Source organism: Lithobates pipiens, unplaced genomic scaffold, assembly GCF_037356315.1.
Source record: "Lithobates pipiens isolate NorthernLeopardFrog02 unplaced genomic scaffold, aLitPip1_a1.2 Scaffold_23, whole genome shotgun sequence".
In the NCBI taxonomy this organism is placed as follows: Eukaryota; Metazoa; Chordata; class Amphibia; order Anura; family Ranidae; genus Lithobates; species Lithobates pipiens.
Window position 1 is genome coordinate 137,117,516 of NW_027507785.1, and position 21,541 is coordinate 137,139,056.

General features: G+C 44.2%; 1 long non-coding RNA gene across 1 annotated transcript; it reads right to left on the reverse strand.

The window, feature by feature from the left end:
- Positions 1–413: 413 nt before the first annotated feature.
- On the reverse strand, positions 414–18,619 carry LOC143927927 (uncharacterized). Its single transcript, XR_013262347.1, has 3 exons — positions 18,094–18,619; positions 8,867–8,973; positions 414–1,601 (listed from the first exon to the last, which is right to left on the reverse strand). It is a non-coding gene; the product is annotated as an uncharacterized LOC143927927 (long non-coding RNA).
- Positions 18,620–21,541: the final 2,922 nt, after the last annotated feature.

Below are 21,541 nucleotides of genomic sequence, written 5' to 3' on the forward strand. Positions count from 1 at the left end.
TACCCTATGCTCCACCAACCAGTAATCTATCCTTGTGTATGTCCCATGTACAGTGGAGTAAAATGAATAATCCTGTATTCTCGGTTGTTGGATTCTCCATATATTCACTAATTGAAGCTGATGTAACAAGTCTTTTATTACTTTCATCTGTATACTTCTTATCCCCTGTACACGGGACATACTATCTTGTTCAAGTCCCCGCTATAATAACAGTCCCCCTCTTAAACTCCCAAAATTTATTAAGTGTTTCCCCTCAAAAAAATTGTGGGTCGACTATTGTTAAGGCTATTTTTATATCTCACTTAAATGATTAAAGATACAAGAAATAAGTGATTAAACCTTTGTCGATATAAGAATAAAAACGAACGATACCAGTGCGAAAAGATAAACAATTACATTTATTTATACCGAAAAGAAACTTTAGAATAATTAGAACTTATCATATAACTCAAGTGATGTTACAAGTAGAGTGTTGCTTAGGCTGCAAAGATAATTTAGGCCATATGGTTACAATAGACATACACTTTCAATATATTTATCAATATTTCAAGACAGAGAGAGATGCGTTACATGGACATCCTGTCGCCCCCGATGCTCTGGAACTCAACAGGCCACCAGCTACCCCATTGGCTCTGAGTTTGCATCAACCTCTGATTGGCTGATTCTGAAGTCTATATGCCGATTGGTTCAGGATGGCTCCCACTCTGACTAATTCTCAAGCTCTCAGAAATATCAATAGTTCAGGCCTGAACAGCCGGAGCCACTTTGTCTATCAATTAATGAACCACCTCCTTTGATCCTTAAGCCCAAACAGTTCCGACATTAGCATGTTAATGTCCCTGGGGAGACGGAGCCTCAATGTTGGCAAAGATGATTGGGAACACAAAAGAGGATTCACTGAACACCTGGGGACGTTCAATGGTTCCCACGAGATAGGAGACAGTAAAACTTCTGCCCACCTACACATAAACCTGAAAATATTAAGTCATACCTTCCTATATATATATATATATATATATATATATATATATATATATACACACACACACACACACACATACATAGAAAACGGGGCATGGAGATCTAATTAGAAGGTCTTCAGAATGGTTTCTTTTAAGCTCCTTGCTATAAATATTATATTTTAAAATCTCCACCACAGTTCCCCCTGAAGTTCATTCTTGAACTGACACCCTCCTTCAGTGATTTTGTACCCACCCACAACAGCCCAGAAGTGCCAACTCTTCCCCACCACCACCACGGCCTCCTCTTCCTTTCTTGAACACGCCGGAACTCCTCCATGTAGGCTTGAGACAGCAAAGAAATCTTGGTGCCCTTGAGACTGCACATCCAAACCATGAGTGTCTGTACTGCAATGTTTCATCGCCCCTCTGCCTTGGAAGGGCGGAACTCCAACATTGATGGCGGGATCCTGGCATAACTGGTCCTGTAACTTGGTAAGACCATGTAATAGTTGCTCCAATTGGATCGGACCTCGAGACAGCATGGCGAAGGACAGTTCAGGAGAGTCTTATGTGTTGCTCTTGTCTCAAGAGATGACTTGGTTGTCTTCCAGTGGTGGTTGGGCGGGCCTCCGGACAGTCCTGCATGATTACAAAAACAACAAAAAAAAGGGAAAATGTCAGATAGGAGCAGCAGGTTGGCCATTAAGACCCAATACTTATAAGGGGTGCAATGTGGACGAGTATAGTGGGCTCCCCACAGGGAACAGAGTCCAGGCAACAGCCAGTATCATCCATGGCCCTTGATGCTAGGGATAGTCAACACTGCCTGTTATTGCCAGGTCCCTGGGTTCACCACACCTGGTCGCGGTGCTCAGGTTAAAGCAGGAGGTAGAATTACATTAAGTAAGGCAGAAACGGTAAAGCCTTCCAATTCACAGCTCATCTCTGCTATTCAAACAAGAGTTCCAGAAGAAAGATATAGAAGAACATTATCAGATAATGGACTGGTACCATCAGTTAAAGCAATTAAAGATAAGAATATGAAATAAAGAAAGTAGGAACAAGAAACAAGAGGAAAAAATCAATACTTAAAATAAAAATAACACATACAGGTTTAATGCTACTTCAACCTAGATGTCAAAGAACATTGAATCTGCATTCATAAAAATAAACGAACAATATATAACTGTCCTGAAAAATTATTACAAAGTGCCTTGAAAAATAATACATTGCCGCTGTTACTGCAGCAACTTAGCAAAAAATGTAAAATAGGTAACTCCTCTCCCATATTAGTGATCAACAGATGAACCGGATCACGGTCACTAAAAATTTACAAGTCGGGTACAAAAAGAATATTAGAATAAAGGAGAGAATAAAACAATGGTTGCCAAAAAACTTTTAGAATTAAGTCAAACCCGACTACACTTTGTTGCTAACATTTTCTTAGAGGCTTTTTCCCAAAATAACAAAAAGAGAAAAAATATAGTTCAAGGGTCCTCTTTTAAATGCGCACAATACTTTACATCAGTCTCTTAAAGTGGTTGTAAACCCTTACAAACCACTTTGACCTACAGGTATGCCTAGATTAAGGCTTGCCTGTAGGTCCAAGAAATATCTCCTAAACCTATATGGTTTAGGAGATATTTACCTGAAGACAGCCACCGCTGTCTATGGCGCATGCGCCATAGACAGCGGCATGCAGGCGCACTGGGTAAGCCGCAGATCGCGGCGATATGCTGCGAGTGTCAGCTCCTGTGCGCATGCGTGGGAGTGACGTCATCGCTGCTCCGGCGAATCACAGCGCCGGAACAGCGAGACCCACGGAGACCCACCAAAGAAGATGGACGCTCTGAACTACAGGGGACAGCGGTGACTTCGCTGGCTCCTGTATCAGGTAAGTGACACATAATGCACTACTATGCGATGCATAGTAGTCTATTATGCTTTACCTTTGCAGGGAATGAAAGAGGAAGTAAACCCATCAGGGTTTACTTCCTCTTTAATAGCTACCCACATCAGGACAGCAACAGGGTGGAGTTTACTAAAAGCTGTGGCCCTAAGACGGTACCTGAATAAACTTTTCCCATTAAGAAACCTTAGTTGGAGATATTTAGATTAATTTTTTTTATTGTGAGCTCACCCAAATCGTCCACTTCACTCCTCCTAAGACATCCTGATTTCCAGCTCTCTTGTTACCTCCTCCCATGCTCAACATCAGGACCGCTCCAGAACCTCTGGAACTCCACCATCCCCATATGTCCAGCCAGCTCCTACCCTGACCACCACTAGGTGATGCCTAAAAAAAAACTTTTAAACTCCACCTAAAATGTTACCTTAGCCAGCTCCATATTCCCAGCCGCTATTATTTTTTGTACCACCCTCTTCTCCTTAGATCATAAACCCCTTGAGCGGGGCCCTTCTATTTACGCTCTGCACAGACTGTTGGCACTTATCTAAATTCTGTTGCCCAAACCACCCAACTACCCAACTTTTAACTACTCCCGAATCCCAATGGAAGTTTCAATAGGGGATGTCAGTTTTTTTTTTATAAAACCTTTTCTCTGGGGTAATAGGGGCCCGCCCTTGTGTCCCTGCTATATCTATTACCAGGATAGGGGGAGATGTGCAATAGACTCCCTGAGGTAGTGTACCGTGCTGAGAACAGTTCAACCCATATAGCAGCATATAGGGCATCACTGGACATTCAATACCAGCACCAATACCCTTGTCTCAGGTCTTGATTATTTTTAACTTTGTTTTAGGACCAGTTGGGACACTACCCCGGGCCTCCATTGGACATGATCCCCTCCTGTGCCAGTATTGTTGTCTTTTCCCATAGCACAACACCTTCCTTTCTCCAGCACATATCAGTACCAGTCATCTGAGGCTGTCCAGACTCCAACCATCAGAATAAGATGGACTCCATTGTGTAACACCGTAGAGTCTGATAGGATAGCACCCAGATTGACCACAATATCTGCACAACGTTCCATCCCTGCCATTAGGGATGCGAACAGTGAAAGTTAGATTTTTTGACGATCCTGGAACTGAGTCATCAACCAATCTATTATGACTCATAGGCAACCTGGATACTACCCCCTGCCTGCCTATCCTTGCAAAGTGATGCTGGACAGAGCAAGTTGTTTTTCCTAACCCCTTCCCTGATATGTAGCACAAGACCTCCCAAGGTGGTCCTAAGTATCTCCAGCTCCATAGTGTTATAAGGTACCCAGTGCCCCAGCTCCAAAGGCAGTCACTCTTTAGCCTAAGTATGGGAAATGGTCTGATTACCCGAAATTAAAACACCTGCCAACAGGTACACTCGTTTCTTTATAGAGGCTGCACACCTTCTCCCTCCTTTATCAATTTGGTAATTAGACCATGTTATCCTTCACCCATACAAAATAAACTGTCCACACTCTTTAGACCGGACTCCCATGAATGACAGGGGCATAGTGCAACATTGGGGCACTGGTCTTCCTGGCATGCAGGACACAGACCACTAGTTAAGGTACACTAGGACAGGGAGGACACCTTTAGGTATTAACTGATGAGAATACAGTATGCCCACACATATAACCAAAGTTTGAACAGCCAAGAGTGGGGAGCACCCCATACAAACTTCCTGCACATCTTTTCTCCAGACTCAACCCAAACTATACAATACGGGGCCAGACCTATACACTTTCAACTTGTATGCAATCTGGCAGGCCCTCGTACTACACATCTGCAGGTAAATCGCATGCAAGGAAATTGGAAAACAAAAATTGCATAATGTATATCCAGCTCGAACTGTTGATTGCCAACACAACTGGCCAACAGGCAAAGAAAAAAAAATCCCTTGCAGGACTAAGGCGCTGAGATCACTGAACAGTATTAGGTACACGAGCCGACCGGTGTGCCTTGAAACACACCGATATTCATTAGGTAATTGATAACACATAGCCACGTAAAAATAGACAAACAGAAAAACTCTAGGAGAAAATTGGATTGCATGGTGACACTGAACTACACTTGGGGACACCCAGATAGCTAGGCACATTAACATACCTTAGCCTAAGGCAAAGAGCTACGCTTGCAAAGAAAGCACTGGATGGGTGTGTAACTAATTATAATGACAGCAGGGGGGTGAAGCAGTCTTAAACACCAGTCTTGTGAGATAACATGTAATTGCCGACCCTTACCAGTTAAATCCATGGAACTACAAGTATCAACATGGCTAATCAGTGGTGCCAAAGAAACTCGTTCATACCAGAGCTTCATACATGTTGGATCAGAACATACCACACACACTTAGGTAGTCCAAAACACAGCTAATTGGGCTGAATCTGAGGGATAAAACACCAATAAAATTTAGTAATAAACATTCTATTTTTCGCCTGAAAAAAAACACTGGTTATATACCTGTGATAAGACATTAGCATGTGAAACCAATATACATCACATTACATATATAGTGCACTTTTTTAAAATACCCAAAAAATTTTGAGCTCAACTCATTATTAATATGTATTACTTAGTATATATTAATGGATTTTTGTTTTATGGTATACCAATAATTACCCCAAAAAAATGTATTCACCATGGTGAGAGAGAAAAAAATTTGCAACTTGTAATAAACCTTTTAGGGGTAAACTGTCTTCTCTGGAAAACGAACACAATTTAGTAAATGCACCTTTTCAATTCATTAGTACAAATCTTGGCTCAGGTCATTTGCATGTCAATACAGTTTGCTTTACATTCTCACCGACCTGGTCAGAAAGAAGGGGGGTCATTTGGGTGGGCTGTCAGCAGCTGAGAACAAACTTCACACGACACATTCTATATTGCATACTCCACACTCACACAATTAGGTCAAAGACGACCTCTAGACATCACACCTATCAACATGTATTCTATCATAACCTGTACTTCTTGTTAAACCCATAACATCTGTTTGGCAAGTTTGAAATTCTTTCAGAGATCCATCCCATTTCATTAGCCCCTTTTCCGCCTGTATGGGAGCAATAAAAAAAACTCTTACCTTCCCAGGATTTATTCTTGCAGAAACACCAGAGATGGAACATTGTTGGTACATACCTTAAGTGTGGAGGATGTCCCCCTGAATTCAGACATACCCAAATCCCTTGCTCTGTTATCTCCTCTATCTGACTGGGCAGCTGAAGTCCTATGGCCGTGTCATCTTAGTGTGATGAGCACGGTACAGATCTTCCCGTACGTTAAGTTTCTTACAATACCTCTTTACAGTCCAACGATCCCAATCTTGCATATATAACCCAAGGCCCATATTTATCTATCCACTCTTCCTTTGGGGTCAAGTGGTAGGGTTTCTCGGGCTCTGCCTACAGAGAACCCGCGTTTTACTTTTTGGAGCGGTTATTGTTTGCGCCTTTATCACTATAACCGACCCCGCATCTCCGATTATTGTACACGGCCTGTGCAGGCTGCTAGCGTACTACTCCGAATGTCCCCACGGTTAGACACCCTCTTTGAAGCGATTCGATTACCCATCCTTTATGGACGATGGACCTTGATTCCCCCAACCTTTTTACAGGTTGTCTTTACCCCAGAGGTAGCTACTCTCAGGCCAAGAATTGGGTTGACAGGCCCCACCCCTGTCACCATTGCTGCTTTTTTTTCACTACTTGTCAGAACAGTCTTTTTTCTTCTGGCTCTGCGTACAGAGAACCCGGCGCTTTACTTTTTGGAACAGTTATGGTTTGCGCCTTTATCTCTATAACTATCAACTATATTACTTTATCACATCTCCGATTATTGTACACGGCCTGTGCAGGTTGCTAGCGTACTACTCCGAATGTTCCCTGTTCTGACTATAGTCCTTCAAAAAAATTAGCCTGGAGATTATCCAAACTATAATAGTTCAATCTCCCCCCGTGGACTTTTCTGAAGTATTTTAAAAGAAATTCTTAATGAAGGGCTATTACTTCTGTTATCTCAATGATTAGCACAAACTTGGATAATAAGATCCCTGATGATGCTTTTAGTACAGGAGGCCGTCCACTGAGGCACACCTAATTTCAATATGATTTGTAGCATTTACAATGTTTACAGGTCTAATTACAAAGCTCACCATCCACAGTTAGCCGTTTACAAAAAGACAGATTCATACTAGGGCTGAAACAACTAATCGACAACCAATCGGCCATGAAATCAATTGACTATTACCTTCACAAATCGATCAATCGGCCAATAACATAATGGGGTTAAAGAAACAAAATTAGCCCTCTATTGTACAAAAAACAACACTTTCACAGTTCTACAGTGAAAATTAACCCCTTAAAGTGCTGCTGCTCCTCCTGCACCACAAAGGGCCAACCCTAGCCTCCTCAACACCATTATGTTAATAAATGTCCTAGACCTGGCTCACACCCATGTGCCCTCTCCCTCTGGTGCTTCCTGCAGAAAAGCACCACAGTTCACCTACATGGCTTCCCATGAGACACATTCACATCTATGTTCTCTTCAGCCGCAGCGTACCTGGAAATGGTCAGGGACTCCTCCCTCAACGCAAAATGGTGCCTTTTTGGTTCAACACACTTTAATGGAGAGGCTGCAGAAAAGCATGCAATGCGCCCCTGCAGCAACCTGTGTCTTCCAATTTGACCTACAACAAACTGGCAAAAAGAAAATGCAAACCACAGCAAAATCACATGCGAAAAATCAAAAACGCACAGCAAAAAGCACTGCTGAAACAGATCAAAAGCAAACTGCATAGGCATGCACCAAGCTTCATGCTGGCCACACAGATCAACCCTTAGACAAAAAAACATTGACAAAAAAATCCATGTACATTTGCTGAATGAAAGAATGTTTGAAATTTAACTTGTTTTTAACATCCTGTTTTTAAAAACAACGTAATTTCTGAACGAAAACCACACAAAAAATTCCTTTGACCAAGAAGTTCCCTATTATCTCCAAATCTTCCCATCACTGTAGTTGAAAGTAAACATCGATCCGACCCCAGCAACGGTCAAAAAATTAAACAAACGCTCCCAAAATGACATCCTTCTTGAAGGAAGAATTGTTTATAAAAAAATGTGATCTCTGAGTCTGATATCCACCAAAATCACCCCCCCCCCCAACAGTAAACACAGCATTCATCCCCCAACAGTACACACAGCATTCATCCCCCAACAGTACACACAGCATATTTCTTCTGTCTGTCACTCCCAGAGTGGACCAGACACTCTCTTCCCTAACCATAGATGGTTATTTACATTCACCACTGCATAGAGATATCTAAGAACAAACCGTCTCTTTCTTCAAACCCCACATATTAACCAAATCATACGCCACGCTTTCCCCAAGGCTATCAACTGATTAATTGAAAAAATAATTGGCTAACCAATCGATTATGAAACCAATTGTCAGTTGCAGCCCCCATTTATACACACAAGATCATTCCGTGCGACCTAGGCTCCATTTCCACTAATGCAATTTGCCATGCGACTTTGGACACAAAGTTGCATTACAAGTCACAGCCCATTGATTTCAATAGCACCAATCCCAATCTATGCCACTCAAAGCTCAATGACTATGAAAAGGTACCTGCACCATTAAAAACCATGCGACTTTGGAGTCGCACAAGTGGAAACACAGCTCTATGCCCACCGGTGTGTGTCCCCATCACCCAGGGTCAACTGAAATTGCTTTTTGGCAGAGGCACATATCCTTTTCCACTGTCTCAAAGATTCCAAATTTCACCATTATTCGCACGTACAATTTTTCATTTTATATATATATACATTATTCAAAATCAGTCTCATTAAAGTATTAGTACAGACAAAAGGTTATATAAATATAAACAGTGTTAAAAGAAGCTTGTTAGTTTGATGGTCCTACAAGGAAGACAGACATACAAACAATGACATAAAAATTCTTACCATTTCTGGAGTTTGTCTTGTCCTCCACATACAAGATCCCGATTCGCTCAAACGTTAAGCTTCCTCACACGAAGGGCACCATATATTAAGGCTATTTTTATATCTCACTTAAATGATTAACAATACAAGAAATAAGTGATTAAACCTTTGTCTATATAAGAATAAAAACGAACGATAACAGTGCGAAAAGATAAACAATTACATTTATTTATACAGAAAAGAAACTTTAGAATAATTAGAAAAAAAAGAAAAAAAAAAGAACTTATCATATAACTCAAGTGATGTTACAAGTAGAGTGTTGCTTAGGCCGCAAAGATAATTTAGGCCATATGGTTACAATAGACATACACTTTCAATATATTTATCAATATTTCAAGACAAAGAGAGAGAGAGAGATAGGTTACATGGACATCCTGTCGCCCCCGATGCTCTGGAACTCAACAGGCCACCAGCTACCTCTTGCCCTATTTTATATGCATTCTCGGCCAATCAGAAAATGGAACGCACCCATTGGCTCTGAGTTCGCATCAACCTCTGATTGGCTGATTCTGAAGTCTAAATGCTGGTTTGTTCAGGATGGTTCACACTCTGATTGTTTAATTCTCAAGCTCCCAGAAATATCCATAGTTCAGCCCTGAACGTCCGGAGTCACTTCGTCTATCAATTAATGAACCACCTCCTTTGATCCTTAAGCCCAAACAGTTCCGACATTAGCATGTTAATGTCCCCTGGGGAGATGGAGCCTCAATGTTGGCAAAGATGATTGGGAACACAAAAGGGGATTCACTGAACACCTGGGGACGTTCAATGGTTCCCACAAGATAGGAGACAGTAAAACTTCTGCCCACCTACACATTAACCTGAAAATATTAAGTCATACCTTCCCATATATATATATATATATATACCCACATATATCCATCCACATATATACACATACATATAAAACGGGGCATGGAGATTTAATTAGAAGGTCTTCAGAATGGTTTCTTTTAAGCTCCTTGCAATAAATATTATATTTCAAAATCTCCACCACACTATATATATTGGCCAGGGTGTACTCCACTCCCCATAATTTAATCCTAAGAAAAAGGTATCTTCCCTCCGGGTCACTCAACCTATCCTCCAGGGTAAAATGAATCTCCTTCCACAAACTTATAGCTACCCCTTTTGCTTTATTTGACATAGCATCAGCATAATACCAATTTGGGTATCGTGGGGAGTATAGTCTAATCCTAGACTCATAACTCAGGTGGGTCTCCTGTAAAAAAAAAAATAAAAATCCCTGCCCCGTACTGCTGGATCTCATGTAGTACCTTATGTCTCTTTGCTGGAGAATTTAACTCTCTAACATTATGTCAAGAAATTAACAGTAGTCATACATAACAAATTATTCCTTCCATCATTCTCCCCCTTTTCATTCTTTCTCTCTTTGGGGTCTCTATTCTCGAGGTGCTGGATTGCAGGTACCCATTTCTCCCCCCCTCCCCCCACCCTCCTCCCTCGGCCGCCTCTCTGCCCCAGTACCGTGGATTGGGATGTTTCCCCATCTTGTCCATGTACCTTATCCCTTAGGATGTTGCTCCTACTGTGCCCCCCCCCCCGTGTCGGCCATCCTGAGACGGGCACTCCAGAGAGGCACCCGCCACCCTCACCCTCGGCCCACAGACCCTCTTTATTAATACAGTCGCAGCTTATTTCTTATATCCTCCTCCCCCCTCCCCTAACATCATTAAATTCTTTGCCATTCCCTCTCCCTACCAGTCACCCCTTCCCCGTCCCGCTGTCCGAGGGAAGGTGGTACCGGGATCTCTAATTGTTTACAAAAGTCTTGCAATCCATCCAAAAATTGTAATCTCACTGTTCTTCCTTCTTTATGCACTACCAGTTCTGCCGGGAACCCCCAGCTATATTTTAGATTCAACTCCCTTAGTTGGGCTAGTAATGGTTTTAATTTTCTTCTCCGTGCTAGTGTTCCCCCCGATAGGTCTGTAAACACTTGCAGTGTTGCTTGCTTGTACTGTATCGGTGTGCTTCCCCTAAGATTACTCCATATTTTGGCTTTGTCTTCATATTGATGACATTATATAATAACGTCTCTTGGGATTTCTTCCCTCAGCCCCAGGGGTTTCCTAATCCGATGTACTTGGACAATTTTTAGCTCCGCCTCTTCTTCTCAGCCCAGTAGGGGATTAAATATAGTTCGCATTATTTCAACTAGATTTTCTCCATTTTGGTCTGGGAGGGCTCGTACTCTTAAGTTCTGGCAGCTATTCTGGTTTTCATGATCTTCTAATTTATACGCAAGATCTCTCTGATTGGATTGCAATCTTTTTACTTGTGTTTTTAATTCACTTTCGCCTGTTTTTCCTCTTTTTCTTCAACTTCCTCTACTCTCCTCAGGAGATGACTCATATCCATTCTAACGTTTGATATTTCGCTTTTTATTGAGTTTTCCAATTTCTCAAACATCTCCATTTTAGTAGGCTTCTCCGTTCTTCTCTAACGCTTATTTCCGCTCTATCTCTTTCTACTTCCTCACTTTCTTTGTCTCCTTTTTGTTTAGCTAGCTCTTTCTTAGCTAATTTTGTCCCCTGGGATTTTTTTTCTATTCCCTCCATATTTGTCAAGTATTTCTGAATCGTACTTGGGCCTGCGCTTGTACTTAGGCTCTCCCTTGGGGTTTTTGGTTCCGTTGTTCTTTGGGAGCTTCCTCTCATGTTTTACTTCTTTCCTCTAATTTCGGGGGAAAAAAAACCCCACTTTTTTCCTAGTGGAAATTTTTCTATTTAAATTGATATTTAAAGAGAGGTTTTATAGTAACTATAATAAAGTGAGTTCCCCGTAGTCCATCTTAGTTTTTTTTTTTTTTTTAATCAAGAAACAACTTGTATTTCTGGTTCTGCATAATAACAGCAAATAGATATAGGATGAGACAACATGTACATACATTGTGCGTAATCCAACATACATAGTGTTCATAATCAGTAGTGATGGACGAACTTCCGACGGGACGTTTCGCGAACGCGGCCGATAGTTCGCGAACCGTAACGTTCGCGGCGGGCCCCATTGACTTCAATGGGAGGCGAACTTTGCAAACCTACAGGTCAAATTTGCAGCCACAAAATAATTACTAGCTGTGCAAACATAGTTCCACCACATGGCCAATGACATAACACATGTATGAGGTGAATCTGGGATCGACAACTACAAGCATTCTTTTTTTATATGTGAAATTGTTGTGACAAGTCAGCACTGTGGAGCACATGAAAGCAATGGAGGAGAGGGAAGGTCAGGGTAGGCAAAGAAGAGAGTGCAGGAGATGATCACCAGCAGCATGACATACAGCAATGACACCTGCACCGTGATAGAGTCCTCTGACACCAGCACCGTGATAGAGAGCACTGACATCAGCAGCGTGACATACAGCAATGACACCTGCACCGTGATAGAGTGATCTGAGACCAGCACCATGATAGAGAGCACTGACATCAGCAGCGTGACATAAAGCACTGACACCAGCACCGTGATATCCAGCACTCACACCAGCACCGTGATATACAGCACTGACATCAGCAGCGTGACATACAGCAATGACACCTGCACCTTGATAGAGTGATCTGACACCAGCACCGTGATAGAGAGCACTGACATCAGCAGCGTGACATAAAGCACTGACACCAGCACCGTGATATACAGCACTGACACCAGCACCGTGATAGATAACACTGACATCAGCAGCGTGACATAAAGCACTCACACCAGCACCGTGATATACAGCACTGACACCTGCACCGTAAGCAGCCCCAGGAGGAAGTCAGCATAGCACAGGGATGGTGGGAGCCCCTCATAATGAGCATAGCACAGGGATGGGGGAGCCCCTCATAATATGCACAGGAGAGGTACAGCCCCAGGAGGAAGTCAGCACAGCACAGGGATGGTGGGAGCCCCTCATAATAAGCAGCCCCAGGAGGAAGTCAGCACAGCACAGGGATGGTGGGAGCCCCTCATAATAAGCAGCCGCAGGAGGATGTCAGCATAGCACAGGGATGGTGGGAGCCCCTCATAATGAGCATAGCACAGGGATGGTGGGAGCCCCTCATAATATGCACAGCAAAGGTACAGCCCCAGGAGGAAGTCAGCACAGGGATGGTGGGAGCCCCTCATAATAAGCAGCCCCAGGAGGATGTCAGCATAGCACAGGGATGGTGGGAGCCCCTCATAATAAGCAGCCCCAGGAGGAAGTCAGCACAGGGATGGTGGGAGCCCCTCATAATGAGCATAGCACAGGGATGGTGGGAGCCCCTCATAATATGCACAGCAGAGGTACAGCCCCAGGAGGAAGTCAGCACAGCACAGGGATGGTGGGAGCCCCTCATAATAAGCAGCCCCAGGAGGATGTCAGCATAGCACTGGGATGGTGGGAGCCCCTCATAATAAGCAGCCCCAGGAGGAAGTCAGCACAGGGATGGGAGCCCCTCATAATGAGCATAGCACAGGGATGGTGGGAGCCCCTCATAATATGCACAGCGGAGGTACAGCCCCCGGAGGAAGTCAGCACAGCACAGGGATGGTGGGAGCCCCTCATAATGAGCATAGCACAGGGATGGTGGGAGCCCCTCATAATATGCACAGCAGAGGTACCACCTCTTCCTGATCCAATGCCAAGAGTGGCTGCGCATCAGAAATTACTTGATATGGATCAGAAAATAATTCCTATGACTCAAGTGGAAGGTATGTGGTGGTGTTGGTGGTAGTGTCTTTGGGGGTGCACATAGCAAAGAGTGAAGAAGAGGGTGCAGATCGAGAGGATGAGGAGGGTGCAGAAGAGTAAGGCTGAGTGAGCCACTCAACCAAGTCTGGTGCATCCTTTAAAGTAATTGAACGCACCTTCTGCAACTTCCCACTTTGGCTCAAGCCTGTTGCTCCTGCCCTACCCCTACCACCCCTGCGGAAGGGCCTGCCTCTTCCTCTGCCTGTCATTTTTTAAATGACCCTGTGACAAAACTCTCAGTCCCTATACTGATAAAGGACTGCTGCAGAATAGGGCAGCAGTCAGCAGTAGTGCACCTCAACCCTATACAGTGGTGTGAAAAAGTGTTTGCCCCTTCCTCATTTCCTGTTCCTTTGCATGTTTGTCACACTTAAGTGTTTCGGAACATCAAACCAATTTAAACAATAGTCAAGGACAACACAAGTAAACACAAAATGCAATTTGTAAATGAAGGTGTTTATTATTAAAGGTGAAAAAAAATCCAAACCATCATGGCTCTGTGTGAAAAAGTGATTGCCCCCCTTGTTAAAACATACTATAACTGTGGTTGTCCACACCTGAGTTCAATTTCTCTAGCCACACCCAGGCCTGATTATTGCCACACCTGTTCACAATCAAGGCATCACTTAAATAGGAGCTGCTTGACACAGTAAGGTCCACCAGAAGATCCTTAAAAGCTACACATCATGCCGAGACCCAAAGAAATTCAGGAACAATTGAGAAAGAAAGTAATTGAGATCTATCAGTCTGGAAAGGGTTATAAAGCCATTTCCAAAGCTTTGGGAATCCAGCGAACCACAGTGAGAGCCATTATCCACAAATGGCGAAGACATGGAACAGTGGTGAACCTTCCCAGGAGTGGCCGGCCGCCCAAAATTACCCCAAGAGCGCAGCGACGACTCATCCAAGAGGTCACAAAAGACCCCACAACAACGTCCAAGGAACTGCAGGCCTCACTTGCCTCAGTTAAGGTCAGCGTTCATGCCTCCACCATCAGGAAAAGACTGGGCAAAAATGGCCTGCATGGCAGAGTTCCAAGGAGAAAACCACTGCTGAGCAAAAAGAACATCAAAGCTCGTCTCAATTTCTCCACAACACATCTTGATGATCCCCAAGACTTTTGGGACAACATTCTGTGGACCGATGAGACAAAAGTGGAACTCTTTGGAAGGTGTGTGTCCAACTATATCTGGCGTAGAAGGAACACTGCATTTCATAAAAATAACATTATACCGACAGTAAAATATGGTGGTGGTAGTGTGATGGTCTGGGGCTGTTTTGCTGCTTCAGGACCTGGAAGACTTGCCGTGATAAAAGGAACTATGAATTCTGCTGTCTACCAAGAGATCCTGAAGGAGAATGTCCGACCATCTGTTCGTGTACTCAAGCTGAAACGAACTTGGGTTCTGCAGCAGGACAATGATCCTAAACACACCAGCAAGTCCACCACCGAATGGCTGAAGAAAAACAAAATGAAGACTTTGGAGTGGCCTAGCCAAAGTCCTGACCTGAATCCTATTGAGATGTTGTGGTATGACCTTAAAAAGGCCGTTCATGCTCGAAAACCCTCTAATGTAACTGATTTAGAACAATTCTGCAAAGATGAGTGGGCCAAAATTCCTCCAGGACGCTGTAAAAGCCTCATTGCACGTTATCGCAAACGCTTGGTTGCAGTTGTTGCTGCTAAGGGTGGCCCAACCAGTTATTAGGTTTAGGGGGCAATCGCTTTTTCACACAGGGCCATGATGGTTTGGATTTTTTTTCACCTTTAATAATAAACACCTTCATTTACAAATTGCATTTTGTGTTTACTTGTGTTGTCCTTGACTATTGTTTAAATTGGTTTGATGTTCCGAAACACTTAAGTGTGACAAACATGCAAAGGAACAGGAAATGAGGAAGGGGGCAAACACTTTTTCACACCACTGTATATTGTGGACCTATACCAGTCCTTAAGGAATAGCAGACTGTACCTCACTCAACCCTATGTACTGTAGTACCCTATACCTTACCAGTCCTTATAAGGACCTTTGTGGAACTAGTAGGTTGTGAATGATTAGCAGACTGTACCTCAGTCCCTATACTGATAAAGGACTACTGCAGCAGAAGGGCAGCAGTCAAGTATGATATTCTTTCTATATTTGGAAGAAAGAATATTATACGTGTACAAGCCTATTACCATACCAGTCCTGAAAAGAACCTTCGTGGACCTAATAGTAACAGCTACTGATTAAACTGACTGTCCCTCACTGCCACACACAGCTTCCTGCCTTTCCCTATTTAAACTGACAAAACACAGGCTGCTGGAACAATAACTTGAATAGCACTCAAAACTATATCCTGTACTACTTTACCATACCAGTCCTGAAAAGGACTTATGTGGACCTAATAGTAACAGCTAATGATTAAACTGACTGTCCCTACTGCACACAGCGTCCTGTCCCTTTCTCTACACTGACAAAAGACAGGCTGCTGCAACAATCACTAGCACAGCAGTGCCTCAAACCTATATCCTGAACTACACCTAACACCTATACCATGATACCCGTCCTTAAAATAACTTTTGTGGACCTAATAGCTAGCGATTTGGGTCACTGAAGTCTTTCCCTGCTCCACACAGCAACCTCTCCCTATAGTGACATACGAAAGAATGTAAAATGGCCGCCGGATCGGGTCTATTTATAAGTTAGGGGGAATGTCCAAGTGTCCATGTGCTGTAATGTCTCAATTGGCTGTCCTGTACCCCATGATGGATGTGTCATTATAGGTCAAAGTTCTTTTACACAGTAAACACGGAAGTCCGCCGGGCGAACGGCGGCAATAGTCCGCCGATCGGGCAGACGGCGAACAGCCGAAATTCGCCGCGAAACAACCACCGGGCGAACCGTTCGGCCATCCCTAATAATCAGCATACCGATACCCAGAATAGACTTTACAGGTATTAGACAGGTACAAATCTAGACAAGACATGTCTCAGAGCCAGGAAGCACAGGCGCAGTGCTCAAGCACGTAGCTGTCACTGTATTAATATCCTTAAGACCAGGTGGTGTATTAACACTGCGGTAACTGTTCACCAGGGTGGAGTTTACTCCCCCTGTGCCCCTTAACCCTAATTCCGAACCACCGTTGTGAGTGGAGACTCCAGCCAGTGGCCCCAAATTTTTCCAGTCTGCCCGCGGCCAGTGCATCTGTCCACTCATCCTCTAATCCCCCAACATCCCGCTCCCATCTCTCTTTTAAGATACTAGTCATCTCCACAGCCGCAGAGTCCGGTAGCAAACTGATATGAATTTTTTGGGATCAGTCCCAGTCAGCACGTCCACCAGACACACCGACCGAAGGTCGACCCCCATATGTGCAAATTGGGCCTGCAGAGCGCGACGGAGCTGAAGGAAAAGGAAGAACATCGTGTTAGGCAAGTCAAAAGTCTACTTACAATCCTGAAAAGACTTAACACCTGTGTTATCAATCACCTGGTGGAGATACAAAATCCCCCGAATGATCCAAGGGTCCACATCTGGGATGGTGAGTAGCTCGGGGAGGTTACAATTATGCCACAGTGGCGTGTAAGTATGTATGGGGGAATTGCGCATTCTGCGTAGGGTCACCGTCCAAATCTTACAATGGTGGTACACCTGCCCCTCCCGCCCTCCCAGTCCGTGCAAGTTTCTAGGGTTACTAAATACAAATTGGAAGGGGTGCGCATTCTGAATAGGTTCCGCTGAGCACGCCAGGGCCAGATATCTATTTTTATTGTCCTTGTCGAGATAAAAGAACTGGGATACCTCTGATGCAAGATAGTATGCATGCAGGTCAGGTAGCGCCTCCCCGCCCATCTCTACTGGTTTCTGAAGGACCCTCCAAGACACCTTGTGCCTAGCTGTTCCCATATAAAGGAATTGAGAATGGATTCCATATTTTTAAATATACGGAGGGGCAGGTATACTGGAGCGTGCCAGAAAACATATAGAAGTTTTGGCAGCAGAATCATTTTAAATAGGTTGATGCGGCCCATCAACCCAAGTGGGAGGCGCACCCAATTCTGTGTTTTGTTTTTAAGTAATGCAAATAGGGGTTCTATATTAAGTTTAGCATAATCTCTCGTGGAATGGGTAGCCTGGATTCCATCTTAGTTTTTAGTCTAGAGCTTACAGTTCACAATTATCTTGCACCAGAAAAAGTAAGATAGATAAATGAGAGAGCCTTTTTCCCTTTTTTTTTTTTTTTTAATAAATAAAAGTTCGTAAGCAGGCACTAGACAGTTAAACAGTCCTTATCTCATATCCAGCTCTTCTAATGAATAGATTAATCATTTTGTCATCCTGCAGCAGTTCATAAGCAGATATTAAATAGTTCATACACCATGATGAATGGATTCAGTGTTTCATATAGGTTTCAAATACAGTATGGACAGTTCAGCAATTCGTATACCATAAACTGTAAACGTTTTTACCTGGAGGTTTCTCACATCAGGTTACTAGTGAGGAGAGAGGGGGGTTGAACATACCAGCACATCACTGTTCAATCTCCGTTTTCAGTTATTATATCAGGCTTGTCAGACACATCAGACTCTTCAGGACTTTCCTCCTCAATATCAGTCCCTTAAGCCATCTCTCATCAGGTTTTTTATCAGCTGTAATACCACCCTCAATCCCACAGCATCTCTCAATTTCACAGCCAGAGAGAGGAGAGGAGAGGGAGGGAGGCTTCCAGAGAGGTTCACACATCCATCTCAGCTGATCCCTGCTCACCGAGCAATTTGCGGACAGAATACTCTCACCTCCCTCCTTGCTGCCTCTGCTGCTGCAATCGCTTAATTTCGGACAGCGGGTGGCAGGCGGGCGGAACACGGACAGGGCCAGATAGGACTCAGGTGGCTATGATGATCTCCACCAACACCGGCATCTCGCTCCCTCCTATTTGGCTCCTAAACTTCCAGCATTGCTGCTATTGCCCCCACCGAGTGCCTCTCCGTGCGCCCTCACAGGCGCCACCTCAGGCTCCTCCCCCATCACGTCACATCAGCATGACCACTAGTTCACTGTACAGTTTCAGAGGAATTATTCCCTTGGAATTATTAAATTCAATTTATGAGCTGCAGCTTGAAGGGAACTTTGGAGAAGTTTGTATTGCCCTTAGAATTTTTGCTACCCTTCCATTCTGTTTTTTTAATCAAGGCTAACTTGCTGAATGCTCTCTCTCCTTCTGCAACTATCTCCGTTCATCAATGAGTGAGCAGCGTCTGAACAATCTGGCTCTTCTGTCCATTGAGCATGAAATTGCAAGACAGCTGAACTTTCCAGACCTTATAAATGAGTTTGCTGAAGCAAAGGTACAAAGAATGTCTGCTACAAATCTCTAACACCTTTGGCAAAGTGGGAAAGGACTAGTGAAACTGGTCAGCATTTCTTTTTGACCCTGCTGCAATCTATTTCAGAGAGGGATTTTTCTGTGTCTGGACAGTGTTAACATTATGCAGTTTGGACATTTCATTATAACATTCACATTGTTTTTGGGTAAAGCCATAAATATGTGTACATATGCAGGCTGTGTGTTACCACCTTTGCATGGAAGTGATTGGTCAAACGTTCTTTCAGTTTTAACATGTGGATGTTCAATTTTTTGCTGATGCAGCTTTTGGCTTCAAGAGTATTGCAGCAGCACTCTGAACTTGGGGCGTTTGACTCATGTTGTTTTTGGGCCTGTTGGCACATTGATGTTTACCCAGTTGTTGCCTACTTTGAAAAACACCTGAAAACTATCTGCAGTAAATTATCTTTAACGAGACCTGGCTTGTTATTTTTTTACACCTTTATCATTTATTTAATCTCCCTAATTTTTTCAAAATACCACTTTATTTATTCATTCATGTTTTTTTATTACATATAGATATTAAAGAGGTCTGTTCTCATCTGAAAACAGTATTTCTTTTGGATAATCAAACTTATAACTGGCTGGAGAAAAATAAATATCACTTGTAGACAAACCTACACTTTGTTTCAAGGCAGGGTCTGGGGAGGAGGCAGGGGCGGGGTTGAAGGAGGGACCAGGGGTGGAGCTGAAGGGGGACCCATCAGGTAGGCTGTTCGGGGCCCCATGATTTCTATCAGCGGCCCTGGGTACACCACTGATAACCTTAGACCATTCAGAGTAAGCGTCATTTATCACTACTCTCTGAATTCTGTCTTTTAGCCAGTTTTCTATCCATTTCCAAATTGATCTTTCCAAGCCTGTAGATTAGGGATGAGCTTGGTGTTTGAGTCAAACGAATGTTCGACTCGAACACCGGCTGTTCACCCATTCGGCGAAGCCAGAACTCTGTCAGCCGTTTGCACCAAATTCGTGTGGCGCTCATGGACCAAAATGCACTGCGCCATCGCAGTGCATTGCTGGCTCATGATTGGCCAAGCATGCACTGTGACCCCGCATGCTTGGCCAATCACAGCGCCAGCAGCGAGGAGAGCCATAATTGGCCACAGGCAGGATGCCTGTGGCCAATTATAGTTCAGGCTGTTTAGTACATGCCCCACACTATATAAGGCCGCCAGCGTGATGGCCTTGTGGAGTGTTTCGGCATCTGCAGGAGTTAGTGGGTGTTGTGTGCCTCTTCAGCTCAGTATACACCTGTATCTATGTATATTGCTGTTCTCTAATAGAGCCATCTGCAGGAGTTAGTGGGTGTTGTGTGCTTCCAGCGCAGTATACACCTGTATCTACCTTTATTGCTGTTCTCTGGTGGCCTTGTGTGGCCTTGTGTAGTGTTCCGGCATCTGCAGGAGTTAGTGGATGTTGTGTGCCTCTTCAGCTCAGTATACACCTGTATCTACCTTTATTGCTGTTCTCTAATAGAGCCATCTGCAGGAGTTAGTGGGCGTTGTGTGCCTCCAGCACAGCACAATATACACCTGTATCTACCCTTTATTGCTGGTGTTCTAACATACAGGCGCTAGTGGGTGTTGTGTGCCTCCAGCACAATATACACTACCCAATTGCTGGTTTTCCCATCTCCCTGCAGGCCATTACCATGTCTGGAAGGCCAACAAGGAGAGGCAGACATGCACGAGCCAATAAAAGAAGGCAAGCAGGCTCTGTGTCTAGAGACAACAGTGCTGGTCGTGGACGCTGTGCATCGTCATCAGCATGTGGCCATGGGACACGCTCGTCTTTATTTTCGGCAGCTGGACGTGTTGAGCCGCATCATGCCGAAGACTTGGTAGAGTGGATGACCAAGCCCTCTTCATCCTCCTCATCCTCTTTCACCCAGGCTCAGGGTACTAGCAAAGCAGCTGCCAATGCATCCTCTTCCCTCGTCTCAATGTCATCATCAGTCACTCCTTCCCTAGACCCACCATGTGCTCCTGAGGAGTCTGTTTGAGCACAGTGTTGGGTACATGCTCCAGGAGGATGCCCAGTGCTTCGCAGGCTCTGAAAATGATACTCAGCTAGAGGAAGGCAGAAGCATGATCGCAGAGAGAGGGGATGCTCAAGAAGGACAGCAATCTGGCAGTCATGTTCCACAAGCTGCAGCATACTGCCAGGTTTGCTCCAGTGATGACGAGGGAGGGGATGATGAGGTCACTGACTCCACGTGGGTGCCTGGTAGGAGAGAGGAGGAGGCACATCTCCAACAAGGCAGGATGCTCTTCGGGGGCCAGCTTAGGGGCAGCACACCAACTGAATCACACCGCAGAGCTCCGCCTGTGCAGGGCGCTGCCTCTGCGCGTTATTCTAAATATTCTTTGGTGTGGGCCTTTTTTGAGACGAGTGCATCAGATCACACCGCTGCCATTTGCAACATATGTCTCAAGCATATCTCACGTGGCCAAAACATCAGCCGCTTGAGCACCACATGCTTGACCAGACATATGTTGACCTGCCATGCAGCTCATTGGCAAGCGCAC